The following is an 18407-nucleotide window of genomic DNA, read 5'->3' as shown; positions in this document are numbered from 1 at the left end:
ACTCATCCTCAACTCAAGGAGCACAATAATATTCTAATTCTTGAAAAAGAAGAGATGAATAAAAAATTGCAAGATGCTTTACTTGAATTGAGTATATTTAAGAGTGAAAATATTCACCTTCAAGAAGAGTGTAAAGCTAGAGAGGTTAGAAAACATAACTTTCGAGCTACCATTGCTACGTTTTCTAATTCGTCCAAAATTATGAATAAAATTGTAAGCATGCAAAATTCATTAGGAGAAAGAACCGGACTCGGTTATGACTCCACATGTTCTCAAACCCCTCCAAAACTGACTAATCTTACTACTCCTTTAACTAATAAAGCGCAAGTAGTAAAATTTGTTAAAAGTAAGTATAGCACGATGAGACAAGGACTTGGCTATCATGAGAAAGCAAAGTTGAATGTTGAAAGGCCGAAACAAGTCAATACTACGGCAAAGCAACAAAAATTCTTCAACCAAAGATATGCCAAAGAGTCAATTTGTTGAGCACTTGTCAATTTTGTGATAAAGGCTATCTTGTGGAGTTTTCCAAAGAAAATTGCCTAATAAAAAATGAGCTCTCAAATGAAGTTGTGCTCAGTGGAAAAAGGAGAAAGAACATGTATGTTGTTAATTGGAGCACAAGCAAGGATTCAGAATGCTTAATGGCCATAAATTCGAATGAAGCAAATTGGGAATGGCACAGGAAGCTCAACCACATAAACTTCAAGACTATCAATCAACTTGAAAAAGAAAAATCTAGTTGAAGGACTACCAAGTATTATCTTCAAGAAAGACCAAGTGTGTGATGCATGCCAATGCGGAAAGCAAATCAAATCATCATTCAAGTCTAAGACGCACAAATCAACATCAAGACCGCTAAGCTTGTTACACATGGACTTATTTCGACTGGTTGATCCAATAAGTGTAAGTGGTAAGAAATATACTCTTATTGTTGTTGATGATTTTTTCAGGTACACTTGGACCGTGTTTCTCAAGAAGAAAAATGAAGTTGAACAAATGTTTCCGAAGCTATTGAAGCAACTACAAAACGAAAAAGAATTGCAAATATCAAAAATCCGAACCGATCGTGGAACCGAGTTCGTGAACGGCGTGATACAATCATTTTGCAATACACATGGAATATCACATCAATTATCTGCCGCGAGAACACCACAACAAAACAGTGTTGCCGAAAGAAGAAACCGGACACTTAAAGAAGCCGCACGAGTGATGATTAGTGCAGCTGGTCTCCCGAAACGATATTGGGCGGAAGCTATCAATACTGCTTGCTACACGCAAAATCGAATCATGATCCATAAGCAGTACAAGAAGACGCCATATGAGCTATATAAAGGGAGAAAACCAAATATTGGTTATTTTCATATTTTTGGATGCAAGTGCTTTATTCATATTAATGATAAATTGCATCTAAAAGCATTTGATGAGCGTGCAGATGAAGGAATTTTTCTAGGATATTCGACTACCAGCAAAGCATTCAGAGTTTTGAACAAAAGAACAATGGTGGTTGAAGAATCCATACACGTGGTATTTGATGAAAAATCACACGTCAATATTGATGCTCTGGACGAAAATGGCAAAAATATTGAACAAAATGGTAACAAGTGTCATATTGATTTTTGTGATACTGATGATACGTGTGAAGAAAATATTTTGCAGGGAATGGATGAGTTAGAAATTAATTCTCTAGAAAATCCAATCTCTCATCCAGTAAGAAATGAAGTTAAGGATGCAATTGGTATTGAAATTGCAAATCAACCCAGGGATGCAGTTGAAGTGGAAATTGCAAATCAGCCCTTGGATGCAATTACTGGAGAAGTTGGAAATCTAGAAAATGAAGAAGAAATTCGAATCACTTCTCAACTAGTGAATCCACCCAGTACCATGCACCCATTTGAACCAGACTTAAGATTGCTCAAAAACAAGATCATCTACCACGGAAGCATTGTTCACGTGTTATCTATCTCAGATTGAACCAAAAGAAGTGGACAAAGCTCATTGACGCCATGCAAGAGGAACTCGATCAATTCAAAAGAAATGACGTTTGGGAACTTGTTCCAAGACCAATGAACCACAATGTTGTAGGAACTAAATGGGTCTTCCGGAACAAAGCAAACGAAGAAGGCGTGATTGTTAGGAATAAAGCAAGGCTCGTTACAAAAGGATACTCTCAAGAAGAAGGAATAGATTTTGATGAAACCTTTGCACCGTAGCCAGACTCGAAGCTATAAGGATTTTCCTAGCCTACGCCGCACACAAAGAATTCACCGTTTATCAAATGGACGTGAAAAGCGCATTCTTGAATGGACTACTCGAAGAAGAAGTTTATGTCGAACAATCCCCAGGTTTTGAGGTAAAAGGCGAAGGCGACAAAGTCTACAAACTTAAAAAGGCATTGTATGGGTTGAAACAAGCACCTAGAGCTTGGTATGATACCTTGTCAATGTTCTTGATAAGCTGTGGATTCACCAAAGGCCTTGTTGACAAAACTCTCTTTAGAATTCAAGATGGTGATCATATTATGCAAATATATATTGATGATATTATTTTTGGAAGCACTAACAATTCTTTGTGTGAGAAATTTTCGAAGCTTATGCAGAATAAATTCAAAATGAGCATGATGGGTGAATTGAATTATTTCTTGGGCTTACAAGTCAAACAATTGAAGGAAGGAATATTCATCAATCAAGAAAAGTACACCCGCGACTTGATAAAGAAGTTTGGCCTTGATGGAAAATCATTGATCAAAATTCCAATGAGTACATCAATAAGGCTAGACAAGGACGAAGATGGAAAAGATGTCGATCAAACAAAATATAGAGGAATGATTGGTTCACTACTATACCTCACTACAAGCAGGCCGGACATTTCTTATGTTATGGGAGTGTGTGCAACATTCCAAGCAAATCTAAAAGAAAGCCACCTCACCGTAACAAAGAAGATCATAAGATACTTGAAGGGCACAATCAATGTTAGATTGTGGTATCCTAAAGGTACAGATTTTACTCTAACAGTTTGCAAAATAGACAGAAAAAGCACCTCCAGAACTTATCAATTCTTGGGAGGAAGGCTTGTTTCTTGGTTTAGCAAAAAGCAAAATTCCATCGCAACTAGTACCGCCGAGGCCGAATATATTGCTGCAGGAAGTTGTTGTGCTCAAATTTTGTGGATGAAGCAATAATTGAAGGACTATGGAGTGAATTGCGACAACGTTAGCATATTTTGTGACAATACAAGTGCAATCGCTATCACTCACAATCCGGTGCTTCACTCAAGAACCAAACACATCGACATACGACATCATTTCATCAGGGATCATGTTGAAAAGAAAGATCTAAAACTCGAGTATATCCCTACGGAGAACCAAGTTGCAGATATTCTCACGAAGCCTTTATGTGAAACGAGATTTTCTACCTTAAGGCACGAATTGAGAATGCTTGAAATGAGCTAAGTATCACTGGATTTAATCTCATGATTTTAATTTGATACTTGTGCTCAAATAAATTTATTTGATATATTCGTTTATATATTTGTTCGAAAATTGCATGAATAATTTAGTTCAATGTGTTTATCATCTATTTGTAAAATTGCATGTGAAAATTAACGTGAAATTATGTGTCATGCAAATTATTTTCGAAAATCTGTGTTTATTTGATTTAAACGCATGTCTAAGTGTTTTAATTATGGCTAGGGCATAATATACGTATTATATATGATTTAATTGCTTATGTGAAAATTGCCATGCTAATTGGTTTTGTTTTTAATTGGTATCTAAAATAATTTGTTAGTTTCTAAATAATTTGTTTATGTTTAAGAAATTTGTTTACATATATGTTTTTTAGAAACTACTGTATGTGTGTATATATATTTTTGGTGATTTAATTAAAATTAGGTTTTGGAGCACCGTTCCCACCCTTTGTGTAGGGCATGACGCCCAGGAATTGTCCAGCTTTGCATGTGGTGCAGGTGTTCTGCATTATGGGTGTTGGGCCCACTTAGTGGTTTAGAGTTTATCTCCTATACTAGTTAGCCTTAGGCCTCTTGCTTTATTCATTTATCTCTTTGTAGCTTTGGCCACTTTTGGGCCTTGGCAAGACGTTGTTTTGGTTTTTAATAAGAATTCCTCTTTTTCTAAAAACAAAAAAAAAAATTTAAAATTTGGTTAATTTCCAAATTTGTGTTTATTTTTAATTGGGAATTAACGTGTATATGCATGTTTATATCTGATGTGTACGCTTTTGAGAAGAAAAAGGAAGAGATCAGATTGGATTAAAACCTCCTTCCACTAAACCTCGACCCATAAAACACAATCCCATTAAAACTCTCCACCTCTCAAAACCCACACCTCTTAAACTTCCACCCATAATTAATCCCACAAAAATCTGACCCTCTCTCTCTCTCGTAAATCAGATCCCCTTTCCCGTAAAATCTCTTCCCAAATCCAAACTCTCTCTCAAATCTTCAAGAATAATCAGAGGTGTCCATTCATAATCTTCTTACTCTATACACCTTACGTATACAGGGTACCTAAGAGAATGTGAAGCATTTAATGCTCTTGTCTGCTAATGATAACCCTTTTCTCTTTCCTAGTGACACCTTAACCAAAAGACACCTCCACCCCTAAATGTGCCTTGTCACCACACCTATTCTAAGGGTGTCAATTGAGATTTCTCTCTGAGAATTATACCTCATCTTAAATCCTTCTTAAACCATACGAAACCCTTCGTATTCCTCTCGGACGAAAATTCCAGTTCTACCAAGATCAGACATCTCTCTCTCAAGCTCTCAATCTCACCGGCGAACACCATGTCTGGAACCATGCAACCTAAAAATCTACTTATCCTACAACAACAACTGATCAATGGGATGACACTCAATCCGGTGTTTTTCATGATTGGAGCAGTCGACAAGGAAACCGCAACAAAGATTCTCAATGCTTTGAAGGATTGTGGACTATATGATTTCTTCACCTATAAATATGTTGGAGCTTTTGAAATAGATGTGACCGAGTTCTATCTTCATGCTACTGTGAAGAACAACGTAATTCATTCTAAAGTTGGAAGAACAGATGTTCAAATTTCTAAAAAGGACATCAAGGATTGCTTCAAATTCCCTGATTCAGAGTTGATGCCAGAAGCTTACCGTTATGATGTTCAATTTTTCTAGGATGAAATTCGTGGTCCAAAAGCACCTCTAGTTCATGGCTTGACCGAGCCAAAGAACATGTTGAAACCTGAGTACGATATGCTTATCGAGATGATGTACAAGATCCTTGACAACAAACTTGGAAGTGTGGACGATCTATCTGGAACATCTGTAAGTCTGATGAACGGAATCATGCAAGGAATAAAGTTCAACTGGGCTAAGTACATCTTCAATCGCTTGTTATTCTTTGTGAACAATGCAAAACCTTAAGATAGACCACTTGAAGGAAATCACTTTCTTCATAAAGTTGGGTATGGACTTATTGTTGGAGAAATTCTAAGAAAGAAGAATGTACTTCTCAGAAGACACAAAAGTGTTGGAATCTACAGAACACTTTTTAGAAAATTTGGACCCGACTATGGCAAAAAATCAAATCGAAGGAAATGATCTGAAGGAGGTGGTTCCACAAGCACACCACAAAGCTCTCGAAGAAGGAACAGTAGAACCGTATCAGCAGCAAGTGCACACATGGGTTCTAGCAATCCAAGCAACAGAGATCAAGAAGCCGTAAGCTCGGCTATAACACTTATTCCATTTCAAGAAGTGGCAGAGTCTGAAGCTCTTGAAGTGGACAGACCCGTGATGCCAGCTGAAGAAGACACCACCCGAATGGAGTTTGCAGGAGTTGAAGTGCAAGTTTCAAATGATTTGCAAAGGAGAATCTCAAATCAATCTACAGTTGAAGCTAATGTTGAACCCATAGTGTTCGACACGACACAAATTAGAGGGATGATCTAGAACTAATGAAGGAATTAAACCAAGTTCAAGCATGGAAGGAATGGAGACTTGAAAGATATCATTCTTTTATCTCAAAAGTTGACTCCGGTTTGATACGAAGTGAAGATTTTGCCTTTGAATGGCTTGGAACTAACTCAATGCTCGAAGCACTAAACATGGATGCAAATCCAATTTATAGACTGAAGCTTCAAGAGAAGAACAATAAAGGAAAACGAGTGGCCGCAGCAGCACAAGAAGATGTCACTCAAGTTCCTTTTGATAATTTTGAAAAGGAGAATGAAGTAAGACTACAGATTGCTCTACACAGATCTTTGAATGACACTCATCGACATCCAGGTGATACTTCAATTAATATAGCCAATGATTTTCTTGAAAATTTTGGAGAAAGGGCAAATGAAGGAAATACACTTGTTAAAGTACCAATTTCAGCCTCTGAAAATCATGATTCTATTCCTGTCAGAGTTCATTGTGCTGAACATTTAATATCTAATGTGACCCCACCAATATTTATATAAATGCAATGGACCCTACAAGGGATGAAGTAAGGGATCAAATTGAAGGTGAAATTAGACCATCAATTGGGTGGGAATGTTTGTATGAAGCGCCAGTACATGATAACAACCCTATGATGTCACATCAAAACAACTCTCTAGAAGTCAATTTAAATACAGAGATTATTTCAAGAACAGAGATCATTGCAGAAGAAGAGACTGGAAATAAACATCAAGAAGTTGATTCACCTGAAGGAAATATGCAACTTGTTGAAAACCCAGTTCTACCTGATTCACGAAGGAATTTGTTCAAATCTTTGCACTCCCTGAACATGAGTACATGCCGAAGCCGTGAAGAAGATGAAGAAGATTTGTTGACATCACTGTTTGCAAAAGTTACAGAGACAAGTGATGTTGTGTGTCAAAAGATTGGAACTACTCAAACCGAGCAAGGACATCTCTCTTTGCAACATTTTGAGGACACATGAACCAATTTGAAGGAGATATTGGAACATCAAAATGCTCTGCAAACAAAAATAGACAGAGCCGAAAGACATTTGAAAGGAGATCTCACCGAAGGATTATTGGAGATAATCAAACTCATGAAGAAAGAACGAGAAGCTACCGAGAAGATCAACAATGAAAGACACTTGAGACAAATAAAGGCCATACAAGATCATGAGACAAGGATAAATCACCTTGAGGTGGAATTATCCTCTATGGCTAATAAAATATCTGATCTGCAAGATGTTTCTCTCAAAACACATGATAGTGTTTGATGCGGCCCAACATAATGAAGATCCATTAAGAGTACAAATTGAGCCAATCACAAGATCCAAGGCCCAAATCAGTTTTATTATTTGTGGTCATCATTATTTTAAATTGTTTGGAATTAAAGAGAAGACACTAGTTTGTATTTAGAAAGGATTCCTTAAATCCCTTTCTAAATAGGACTATATTTACTGGCTTTCTAGATTAGGTTTAGGACTCTTTTTGTATTTAGAAAAGGATTCCTTAAATCCCTTTCTAAATAGGACTATATTTACTTTCTTTCTAGATTAGGTTTAGGACTCTTTTTCCCATTGTATTTAGGATTACAATGCTGCCCTATACCTATAAATAGGGCACATCCATATCAGTTTTAAAAAGGCTTCAATTCAATAAAATTTTTTATTTTTTCTTTACACTTGTGTAAGAAACCTTATGGCTAATTGTGGACTCAATTAGAGGTTAGTCGTGGACTCGACCAGCAAAATTGATTCGTGGACTCGAATCAATATAACTTTCTTCAACCTTAGATTTAGGTTCGTGGACTCGTTCTTGAATCGAAGGAAACTAGATCCGACTCTAGATGATTGAAGATTGCAACATCAAGGTACTTGAAGCTACATGGGATTCTTCCAAGTCTTTGAGTATTCGAGACCAAGGGTTTCTCGTGAGGTTTAAGGTATTTTGATCCATCTCTATCTTTAGTTTTGAGAGCATTCTTGGGACAATATTCCAACTTATTTGAACCTTGGACTAGGTTCATATCAATTTGGTATTCAGAGCCTAGGTTTATCTCATTCTTATCTTACATACTACTTTTTTTTGTGTCTTATTCATTAAAAATCCAAAAAAAAAAAAAATTCCTTTGCATTCTTGATTGTGTTCTTGAATCTTGATACATGTTCTCCAGTTTCTTGAAAAACAATCCCAAAAGAGATTTCCCTTTTTCCCGTCGACCTCACACCTCCCAAGCACCATATTACTACAAATTATATCAAGAAAACAACCCCATCTCACCCTTACCTATATCCAAATCTCATTTACGCGCAATCACGTTGCAATCATACCCTGTCCAGATTTCCGCGTTCTGTGACCAGTTTCAAAGAATGATCTATATCTCGAGATCCACTGGTTATTTTTATCTGAAATTTTGATATGTTGTAGACCTCTTCTGGGGCGTTCTATTGATATATTATAAACTTGCTAATTCCTTACGGTTATTGAAATATTTATCTTCGAAGTAAGGGAAGCGTTTCTATTTTTCTGGGTGATTCTTGAAATTCTTGATTATGTTTTGAAGGGGTTGTGTGGATCTTCTTGGTCCGAAATTTTTGTTGATATTTACAGTAGTTATTTGGAGGTTACTTATCAAAAAAAAATCAAAACAAATCAATAAAGTTGAAAAAAAAAAACAAAAAATAGAAAGCAATAAAGAAGAAGAATAAGGTTGGGGAAAGAATCTGGTTGGTAGGAGAATTTTGGAGGGATAAGGAAGCGGAAAAGTATAAGATTGAAAGGAGATCTTGATATATTCTTATTTGATTGTGGTGCACTTGCACCCCTATTACATTCTATTTGTGTCTATCTTCTGATATTGGTCATGCATATCTTTCTGCCATACTTCTTTCTTTGCTTCCCTTTTTTTCTTTCAAATCTTGCTTAGTTTCTTTGCTTGTGTTTGTTAGTAATGTTATTATTTGTGTTTATTATTATTGTTGTAACACTTAATATTTATGTGGTAGTGGCTTAGTCTTGTATGACTTGCCTATTAGTCAGGAGTAGTTTACGTTGGCTATCTCTCTTTTGTATTGTACTTTCAGTTAGATTGTAACAGTGTTGATTATCCTAATCTCATCGTGTTGTCCTTTTCTTGAACTTTGAGGTTGAATCCATATCAACTTGAATTCCGGACAAGAATTTTCCTTTTCGGAAAAAGGCTTGTGAGAGTATCTGCTACATTGAGCGATACACGAGTGGAGTGTGTGTTTGTAAGAGTGTGTAGTGCACCCCAGAACCATATAATCCACCTCTTACCTGTGAGCTGAGAATAGAGAGGGAGCGAGCCAACTTTTTGGTTTCACTAACATGAATACTCACATATCTTTTTGTTTTTAGATTTTGTTTCTCATCTACAGATGGCTGAAGAGGTTCCAAACACACGTAAGAGATTAGAGCATAAAATAGATGCTCTAGCCTTTACCATGGAAGGTTTAAGCACTCGAATAACTAATCTAGAACAACACCCTAAGCAAGTGCAACTGCCACTCTATACTAGGGGAAACATTCATGGAAAGGGATGCATTATCGTTATCAATTCGAATCGTTGTACGAATTTAGCTAGTGCAGCCGTGGTGGACTACCTTAAGTTACCTCTTATCAATCACCCCCAACCATACAATCTTATTGGTTCAGGGAATGTGAGATTGACTAAACAAGTTTTTATTCCTTTTTGTATTGGCAAGTATTATGATGAGGTTCTTTGTGATATTGTGCCAATGCGTACTGCACATTTTTCCCTTGGAAGGTCATGGCAACATGATAGACATTTTTATTATAATGCAGTCAACAACACATGCAATGTCACCTATAATAGATTTATACATGTGCTTAATCCTCTACTTCCAAAACAAGTAGAAGAAATTCAACTGAGATCGAAGCAAGCTCTCAAACCAGCCTTGAAGAAAGAAGCAATCAAAGAGAGAAAACTGGAACCTCCACGTTTAGAATTGGAGTCGCCACTCCAGTCCTCTAACTTAGATTGTAGCCAAACAAACGAACCGCTATCAGTGGTACAGTGGAAAGAACCAGCTAGAGCTATCAAAGTGCAGCCTCGCTTGCTAACAAAAGAAGATAATAAGCAAGAAAAAAGAAGGGGAGTAACTATTTACTCACTTTTATTTCAAAAGCATGCATTAAAATTCTCTAGATTTGTTTGTCATGTTTCTATTAATGACCTACTTGCTAGATGTGTTAGAAATTTGTTTGCCTCCATACATCTAAGATTCCTTAATTTTGATCTTACTAAAACTTTATTTGATAAAGATAAGGAATCACTTGGAAGTTATAAGGAACATTTGAAAACTTCTTATGGCAAATACTACTTGCCCAAGGGGTTTTGGTTCAAAGTCAATGGGATTGACACTTTTTGCTTTGTTTTGGGCAATGATTTAATTGTTGATTCACAAAAGGGACATTTTGATTTTCCAAAGAGTGATGATGTTTTGAATGGATATTTTCATTGGACAAAGAAGAAAAAAGATGTAGAATCTTATGTTCAAAATTGTGCTACTTACCACCATAATACATCTAAATCATTACTTGATATTTCCATTAATTTTCTGTTTGATTTTACCTTAAGCTCTAGGAGGAAAGATTTTGTGCTTGTTGACAATTCAAACAAGATGCCTAAATTCAATATGTCTCATTTTGTTGAATTATTATCATCCAGAATGTTTTTTTTTTTTTTAATTTTTTTTTTTGAGATTACATCAGATGCCTCCGCAGAGGCTCGTTACGATTGGATGGCTCCTGGAGTCGCTTAGTTCGTCCCGGTGCTGTGGGTTCACCTCGTTTCGCCCAAGGTCCGGGGTATGTGCGCCTAGTTGTTAGGCCTGGTGTCGCCTACCTAGTGTCACCCAGTTCACGGCCCGCTAGGTTCCGGCACGTCTCGCAGCGCTTTCTCGGGACAGCATGGGTCCCTGTTCCTCCTTGAGGTGTAGAGGACTTGTTGAGATCCCCGGTCCGTACGCAGGGGCAGGGGCGCCGTAGACCCTGTAATCCTGTTCTGGGTATACACGACATCACAACGTCCCACACAGGTTCTGGTGCCCTGGAATCAGACTTCCCGTTGGTTCCAAGTACCAAGCGTACCAAGTGCTGCAAGGACCATTTTTTTATTTAACAATCTGAGCCATGCTCATGGTTCGGGGGCTCATGGCCTTTTTAGGTTCGGGGGGCTCATGGCCTTTTTAGGTTCGGGGGGCACAGGGCCTTTGGGTTCGGGGGGCACAGGGCGCAGAGCCCAGGCCTCAGGGTGCAGGGCCCAGGATCGCTTAGCAACAATATTCCGACCCACGCTTGGGATGGGAATCGATCCCGAGCCTTTCTTTTTGAAGGTCCATACCGGATACCATCAGACCACAAGGGAGATGGTACCATCCAGAATGTTTAAATTCCATGATGTGTCATTAGACTTAATTGCCTTACTTGTTGATTGTAGGATGATGATTGGAGCGACTCGTGTCAAGCATCCCAAGAAAAAGTTCCATGAGCGTGATAAAATAGAAAGTGAGTTTGCTACTTTGTCTTTCATTGAAGATTTAGATTCGAGGACGAATCCTTTTCAAGAATGGGAGAATAATAGGAACCAGTACACATGGAATCCAGTAAGGGTAAATAGTGGGCTCATCACATTGCCCATAACTACATCGTTAAAGCATCAATGGTGGAAGAAACAAGAAAGTCCAATAAAAATTCCATTCGATAGAGGAAAGTATTATGAGTGGCCCGTTTCAAGTGATGTCATAGATCGAAGACAATGTTTTGAAGATTCAAGGTCGAATCATTTTTCAAGAAGGGGAGGATGAGGCGGCCCAACATAATGAAGATCCATTAAGAGTACAAATTGGGCCAATCACAAGATCTAAGGCCCAAATCAGCTTTATTATTTGTGGTTATCATTATTTTAAATTGTTTGGAATTAAAGAGAAAACACTAGTTTGTATTTAGAAAGGATTCCTTAAATCCCTTTCTAAATAGGACTATATTTACTTGCTTTCTAGATTAGGTTTAGGACCCTTTTTGTATTTAGAAAAGGATTCCTAAAATCCCTTTCTAAATAGGACTATATTTACTTGCTTTCTAGATTAGTTTTAGGACTCTTTTTCCCATTGAATTTAGGATTACAATGCTGCCATATATCTATAAATAGGGCACATCCATATCATTTCTAAAAAGGCTTCAATTCAATAAAATTCTTAAGTTTTTCTTTACATTTGTGTAAGAAACCTTATGGCTAATTGTGGACTCAATTAATGGTTAGTCGTGGACTCGACCAGCAAAATTGATTTGTGGACTCGAATCAATCTTACTTTCTTCAACCTTAGATTTAGGTTCGTGGACTCGTTCTTGAATCGATGGAAACTAGATCTAACTCTAGTTGATTGAAGATTGCAACATCAAGGTACTTGAAGCTAAATGGGATTCTTCCAAGTCTTTGAGGATTTGAGACAAAGGATTTCTCATGAGGTTCAAGGTATTTTGATCCATCTCTATCTTTAGTTTTGAGAGCATTCTTGGGATAATATTCCAACTTATTTAAACCTTGGACTGGGTTCATATCAGTTTTAAACATGTTAAAGCCAATCAAGAAGCAAAAAAAATACTAGTCCAAACTACTAAGGGATTAAATTGGAGATTATATTTTTGAAGATAGAAATCCCAAGAGGCGTGATCTACACCAGAAGAAGTTTCTGGGACGCCATTTTTGCAAAAACCTCAAGCTTAACTTGCAGAGAATCTCTGACATACCTGCAACGTTATCTTATCCTCTGAAAAGGCTATACAACTAGAAGAAATTCAAAAATGAGAACGTTTCTTTCCAACGGACATATTCTCATTACCAGCTATAAAAGGATGAAGATTGAAGCAAAGGAAAGCGGGGGTGAACAAAGTAGAAGCAAGAAGCAAAAGAACAGAGCTAAACAGAGCATACGAAATTCAAAGAAAGCTTTCCATCTCAAGAGCTTAAATTGATATATTCTTTGTGAGATAAACACTCAAGAGTGATACAGAGCTTACAAAAGAAATATCCAAGAGTGTTAGAATCTTCATCAACTACAAGAGACTAAGCGCATCATTGAAGATCATCTACAGAGTCTCAAAGTTGGAAGCAAGGCAAACTTGTTTTGGAGCAAAACAAGAGAAAGGATGAAAGTAACACGGAGTTGTGAAATCCTGGATTGTCACACGGAGTTGTGAGATCCGAAGCAGCAGTGTCGGAGACACTGGGCGTGATTAGTGCGGGCTTTGTGATCAAAGCACTAGATCACGGAAGGAGCATTTCTACCGGAGCATAGAAGACGGGGGGAAAGTAACGCGGAGTCGTGAAATCCGGGGAAAGTTGCGCGGCAACGTGAAACCCGAAGCAGCAGTGTTGGTGGCACTAGGCGTGATTAGTGTGGGCTTGGTGATCAAAGCACTAGATCATGGAATTCATTGTATCTTGGAACCAAGAAGTGGTGGATATAGTGAATTGCTCTTTGAGATAAGAGCAAGTGGAGTAAGAGGATTACACCACCTCCGAACCACTATAAATTGCCTTGTGTTCTTTACTGCTTTCTTTACTTACTGCTCTTGCTTGCTCCTCACGAGAATAATCTTGACACAAATACACACATACCGTATTGTTTATTATTTCCGCTATGCACGGACTCTAACAATCCAGTTAAGAGTCTTGGTTTCTCTGTTGCCTTAGCAATTGTTGTGTTGTGCTAAAAAGTTTAAAAGTCTATTCACCCCCCCCCCCCTCTAGACTTTTACTTTACCTCTTTTGGGACCAACAACTCCTTTACCAATTCGGGGTACGTATCTCCTTTAATTGTGAGATAGGTATCCAAAAGGCCTTGGAATCCAAGCATATCAACCAACTCCAGAGAGAATTGGTCGGGTTCGAGTGCTTTACCTCCGATCACCGTGTAGTCGGCGTCGTTCCATTCCGGGACTCGGGTACCGACAGGCTTCTTTGGCATCGTTTGGAGTTGTTACGGTTGGGGTGGTCTTTCTGGTGACTTTTCCGGCGAGACTTCCGGCGACGGTGCGACACTGTGAGGGGCGTCGACGGCAGGGTCCGGGCGGTAACAGCGTGGCTTAGCGTGGCGTCTGCCTCGAGCTGCAACGAAGGGCGGCGGGTTCGTGTTTGGCATGGTGCGGCGGCGGTGACGCTGTTTTGCTCAGGTGGCCGGCGACACGGCGAAGGGCGGAGACAGCGGGTTCTCGGCGGTCCTTGGCCAACCGGTGGACGGGTTGTGGTCGGGTGGTCGGCGGTTGTTATAGGTGTCTCGGCTGGAGTGGCGAGGAGAGAGGGAGAGAGAGAGAGAGAGAGAGAGAGAGAGAGAGAGAGAGAGAGAGAGAGAGAGGGGGGGAGAGAGAGAAAATGGGAGGAAGAAGGGTTTGTGATTTGGGGATTTTGGTGGGTTTTTAGGGATTTAGAGGGGGTTAAGAAGGTTGTGTTGTCCCCTTAGGGTTTTAAGAGACAATTGTGGTTCAATGGTTAAGGTATTGGTTTAGGAATGAAAGGTCCAAGGGTTGATTCTTATTGGTTGCATTAGTTGTTTAGTGCACCCTTTCTATGCTTTTGAAGACTTCCTATCCTTCGTTTGATTCGGTGGTGGCGATTACTCCGATTAGATCCTTTCGTCGGACCTTTTTTTTTTTGGTTTCACCAAGTGTTGAGTTTGGGATTCATAGATTGTAGAAGGCGTGGACGTTGTTCCTTTACTTAATCCGAGGGGCGGTAGTCAGAGGGGTTTGGGATTCGTAGATTGTAGAAGGCGTGGACGTTATTCCTTTTGATATGAACTAAATCCAAGGTTCAAATAAATATGGAAATATTGTCCCAAGATTGCTCTCAAAACTAATGATAGAGATGGATCAAAATACCTTAAACCTCATGAGAAACCCTTTGTCTCGAATCCTCAAAGACTTGGAAGAATCCCATTGTAGCTTCAAGTACCTCGATGATGCAATCTTCAATCAACTAGAGTCGGATCTAGTTTCCTTCGATTCAAGAACGAGTCCACGAACCTAAATCTAAGGTTGAAGAAAGGAAGATTGATTCGAGTCCACGAATCAATTTGCTAGTCGAGTCCACGACTAGCCACTAATTGAGTCCACAATTAGCCATAAGGTTTCTTACACAAGTGTAAAGAAAAACTTAAGAATTTTATTGAATTGAAGCCTGCCGAAACTGATATGGATGTGCCCTATTTATAGGTATAGGGGCAGCATTATAATTCTAAATACAATGGGAAAAAGAGTCCTAAACCTAATCTAGAAAACAAGTAAATAGAGTTTCATTTAGAAAGGGATTTAAGGAATCCTTTCTAAATACAAACTAGTGTTTTCTCTTTAATTCTAAACAATTTAAAATAAATGATGACCACAAATAATAAAGCTGATTTGGGCCTTGGACCTTGTGATTGGCCCAATTTGTAATCTTAATGGATCTTCATTATGTTGGGCCGCATCACCTTTACTTAATCCGAGGGCGGTAGTCAGAGGGAAATTAAGCTGATTGAATTAATTGAATTTGTCTTTTATTTAAAGGCATGAGAATTTCTAAATAACCGAACTAAATAAGCGACTCTACTAAAAGGGTAGTTTACAGGGATTCACAGTTTATCCTAAGCAGAATTCCTCTTCTGGATTCTCCTCCGGTTGATTCGTGGGGTCCTCGTCCTCTAGAGCTACGTTTTCTGTGTTGATGTTGGCTTCGGTTTCAAGGTCGGCCTGGGTGCGGCTAATGCCGAATACCTTTCCGGGAGCCACGTAATTCCCTCTGTTATTCGCACTCTCTTGTTAACCCATGACCGTAGGGTTTGTGCTCAGGAGCCAAGTGCACTGGAAGGCCTTATGTCCTTCTCCCCCACAGTTGGAGCACCGCAAGGTGTTTCCAAGGCAGTCCTTGCCCCTATGATCCTTATTGCGTCTCCTGCAAAGGAATGGTCTTGTGTTGGTTTCGTTGTTCCTCATAGACGATCCATGATTAGATGGGTTAACCGTCCTTGTGTTAGAGTCGTTCCTTGCTCTTTTCACAGGCGGTCCCCCGCTTCCGGTATTCCTCTTGTGGATCTGTTCCTAAACTCCTCGTTGTAGAAGTTGGATCCGGTACAGGTCGGCGGCGCTGGTGTAAGCCTCATTAAGGGTTCGGGGTTTGCTTACAATTAGAGCCTTTCGGGCTTCGAAGTTGAGGCCCGTCACAAATTTCTCTATCTTGGTCGTTTTTGTAGGCACCAATTTGGGCGCGAAACGAGCTAGCTCGAGAAATCGTTTGTGGTATTCCATGACCGTGGCCATCCCCTGTTTCAGGTGGAGGAATTCCTCGTACATGGTTGCCCTTATGTGTGCGGGGTAGAATCGTCTCCGTAGTTGTACTTTTAGGGACTCCGAGTTGAACCCCGGTTCTTGCCTACAAGCAGGTCCTTCGTGAACCCACCAAAGATCGGCTTCGTGTCCGAAGTAGAATGAGGCTATTTCTACACGGCGTCCCTCTGGGCATTCTACTACCTCGAAGTCTTGTCGAAGGTTCGGATCCATTCTTCAAGGATTGTGGGGTCTTCTTCTCCTGAGAAGATAGGCGGGCGATGATTCGAGACTTGGCGAGCTACATCTGAGTTTCCGTTTGGTGGTGGTGGTGGTGGTCGGTTATTGTTATGGAGGATAGCGTTGCTTAGTGTCTGGGCGACCGAGTCAGTTGCCGTAGGTTCTGAACTAGTGATTCGTGGGTGGAGGGTTCAGGGGTCCTTGACTGACTTCTTGTTGGCGCCATTCTGGTGTTCTACAGGGCCAATATCGATTGTGATGGTAATTTAGGTGTTCGCATCATTACCTTGATGCTATAATTATAGGGAATCTTTAAGCTAAACACATGATAGAGTGAGGAGAAGTTAGGCAGACAATGATAGATAAACTCACAGCCTCCCCGCGCGTCCTAAGACTCTTAAGTCCTAAGTATTAAAACACTTTGAGTTACGGCTTAGCATCTTAGGGTCTCAAACTTAGAGTATTATCCTAGAGGCAGCTTAGATTCTTAGAGTCTAACTCTTAACATCCTAAAGGTATTGTCCTAGGGTCGAACTTGGGCTCTGATACCAACTGTAACACCCCTAAATTCTGAAATATTTAAAACTTAAATAATAAAGGTGAATCCATTTATTAAATCCCAAATCGGGCATACAGCTATCCGTAAGTGTCGGGGTGCTATGCCACACCTAGGTTTGAGAACATGGGTGCACAGGCTAAACTAACCAGGCATAAGAAATCCTCAATCGATAATCAATACAATCCCAAGGCACGCAGGCCAACTACTAAGCTAAGACTAACTAAGCTAAGTCCAAGGCTCTGACTAGCGCGCTCCGAAGCTAATGCTCATCACCTGAAAAAATTTGATATAACAACCGTTAGCGAATAATGCTGGTAACCCACTCCAACGCGTTAAGTACAATATAGGTAGATATAAGAAACTCATTTTGAAACTGGAATACATATATACCTATGAGACTCTATCTTAAATCCAAGATCAAGACTCAAGACATATTAACAAACTCAATATCATAGAATAATCATAAGAACTAATAGGCGTCCTAAACATGCAATGCAAGGTATAACAGGCAGATAAGCATGCAATTAACAAATAGAGGCAAATAAGGCATTCAATACAATCAATTAGCAAGTAGTCAACAAAGCACACAATCCATCCTCCAACCTTATACCAAGTTCCAACCTTGTAGCTCCCCTCCGTCCTTATATCAGTTCCAACATATACCTCCAGGCCACCCTTATATCCCCACCCCTTATGCCTCCGGGCAACTACATGCCCCCACCGACAAACCACCTTTCAACCACCAATATATCAAGATAGTGCCGCAGTGCCATTCAATGTTCCGCACCTCTAGTGACAATATCAAGGGGTTAGCGCATATAGCTCTAACATGACACCACCGCACTTATAACCTGACCCATGCTCAACGGCAAGCAAGTCTAAGGTGGGTGTGTGCCTTTAGCACAGTCACCGCTATGGCATGTACCTTTAGTATAATGATCGGGCACAAGTGGTGCCAACCGCCAACAGTTTATTTCCCACCAATCACAATCTCATCATCATCATTATCATCATCAGTGACACTGGCCATTGCGCAATGACCACGATACTCATCATCATCCAATCAATCAACACATAATCACATAACAAGCAAGACAGAACAACAATGACACGTATCACACATAAAATCCTAGAACGATGCCTAAAACACCAAACGAGACTCATACACGACAAATGGGGTACAACGGGACACAGGGAAACATCAAACGAGGAAAAACAGCACGAACCACACCGGGATTCCAGCTGGTAGGTGGCAGGTGGAGGACCACTCGCCAGCCACCCGCCGGCGGCCGGGTATTATTCCAGCGGGTGGCCGGGCTGACCAC

The sequence above is a fragment of the Ipomoea nil genome, unplaced genomic scaffold (genome assembly GCF_001879475.1).
Source record: "Ipomoea nil cultivar Tokyo-kokei standard unplaced genomic scaffold, Asagao_1.1 scaffold0276, whole genome shotgun sequence".
NCBI classification, from domain to species: Eukaryota; Viridiplantae; Streptophyta; class Magnoliopsida; order Solanales; family Convolvulaceae; genus Ipomoea; species Ipomoea nil.
Note: the sequence above shows the minus strand (reverse complement) of the source record.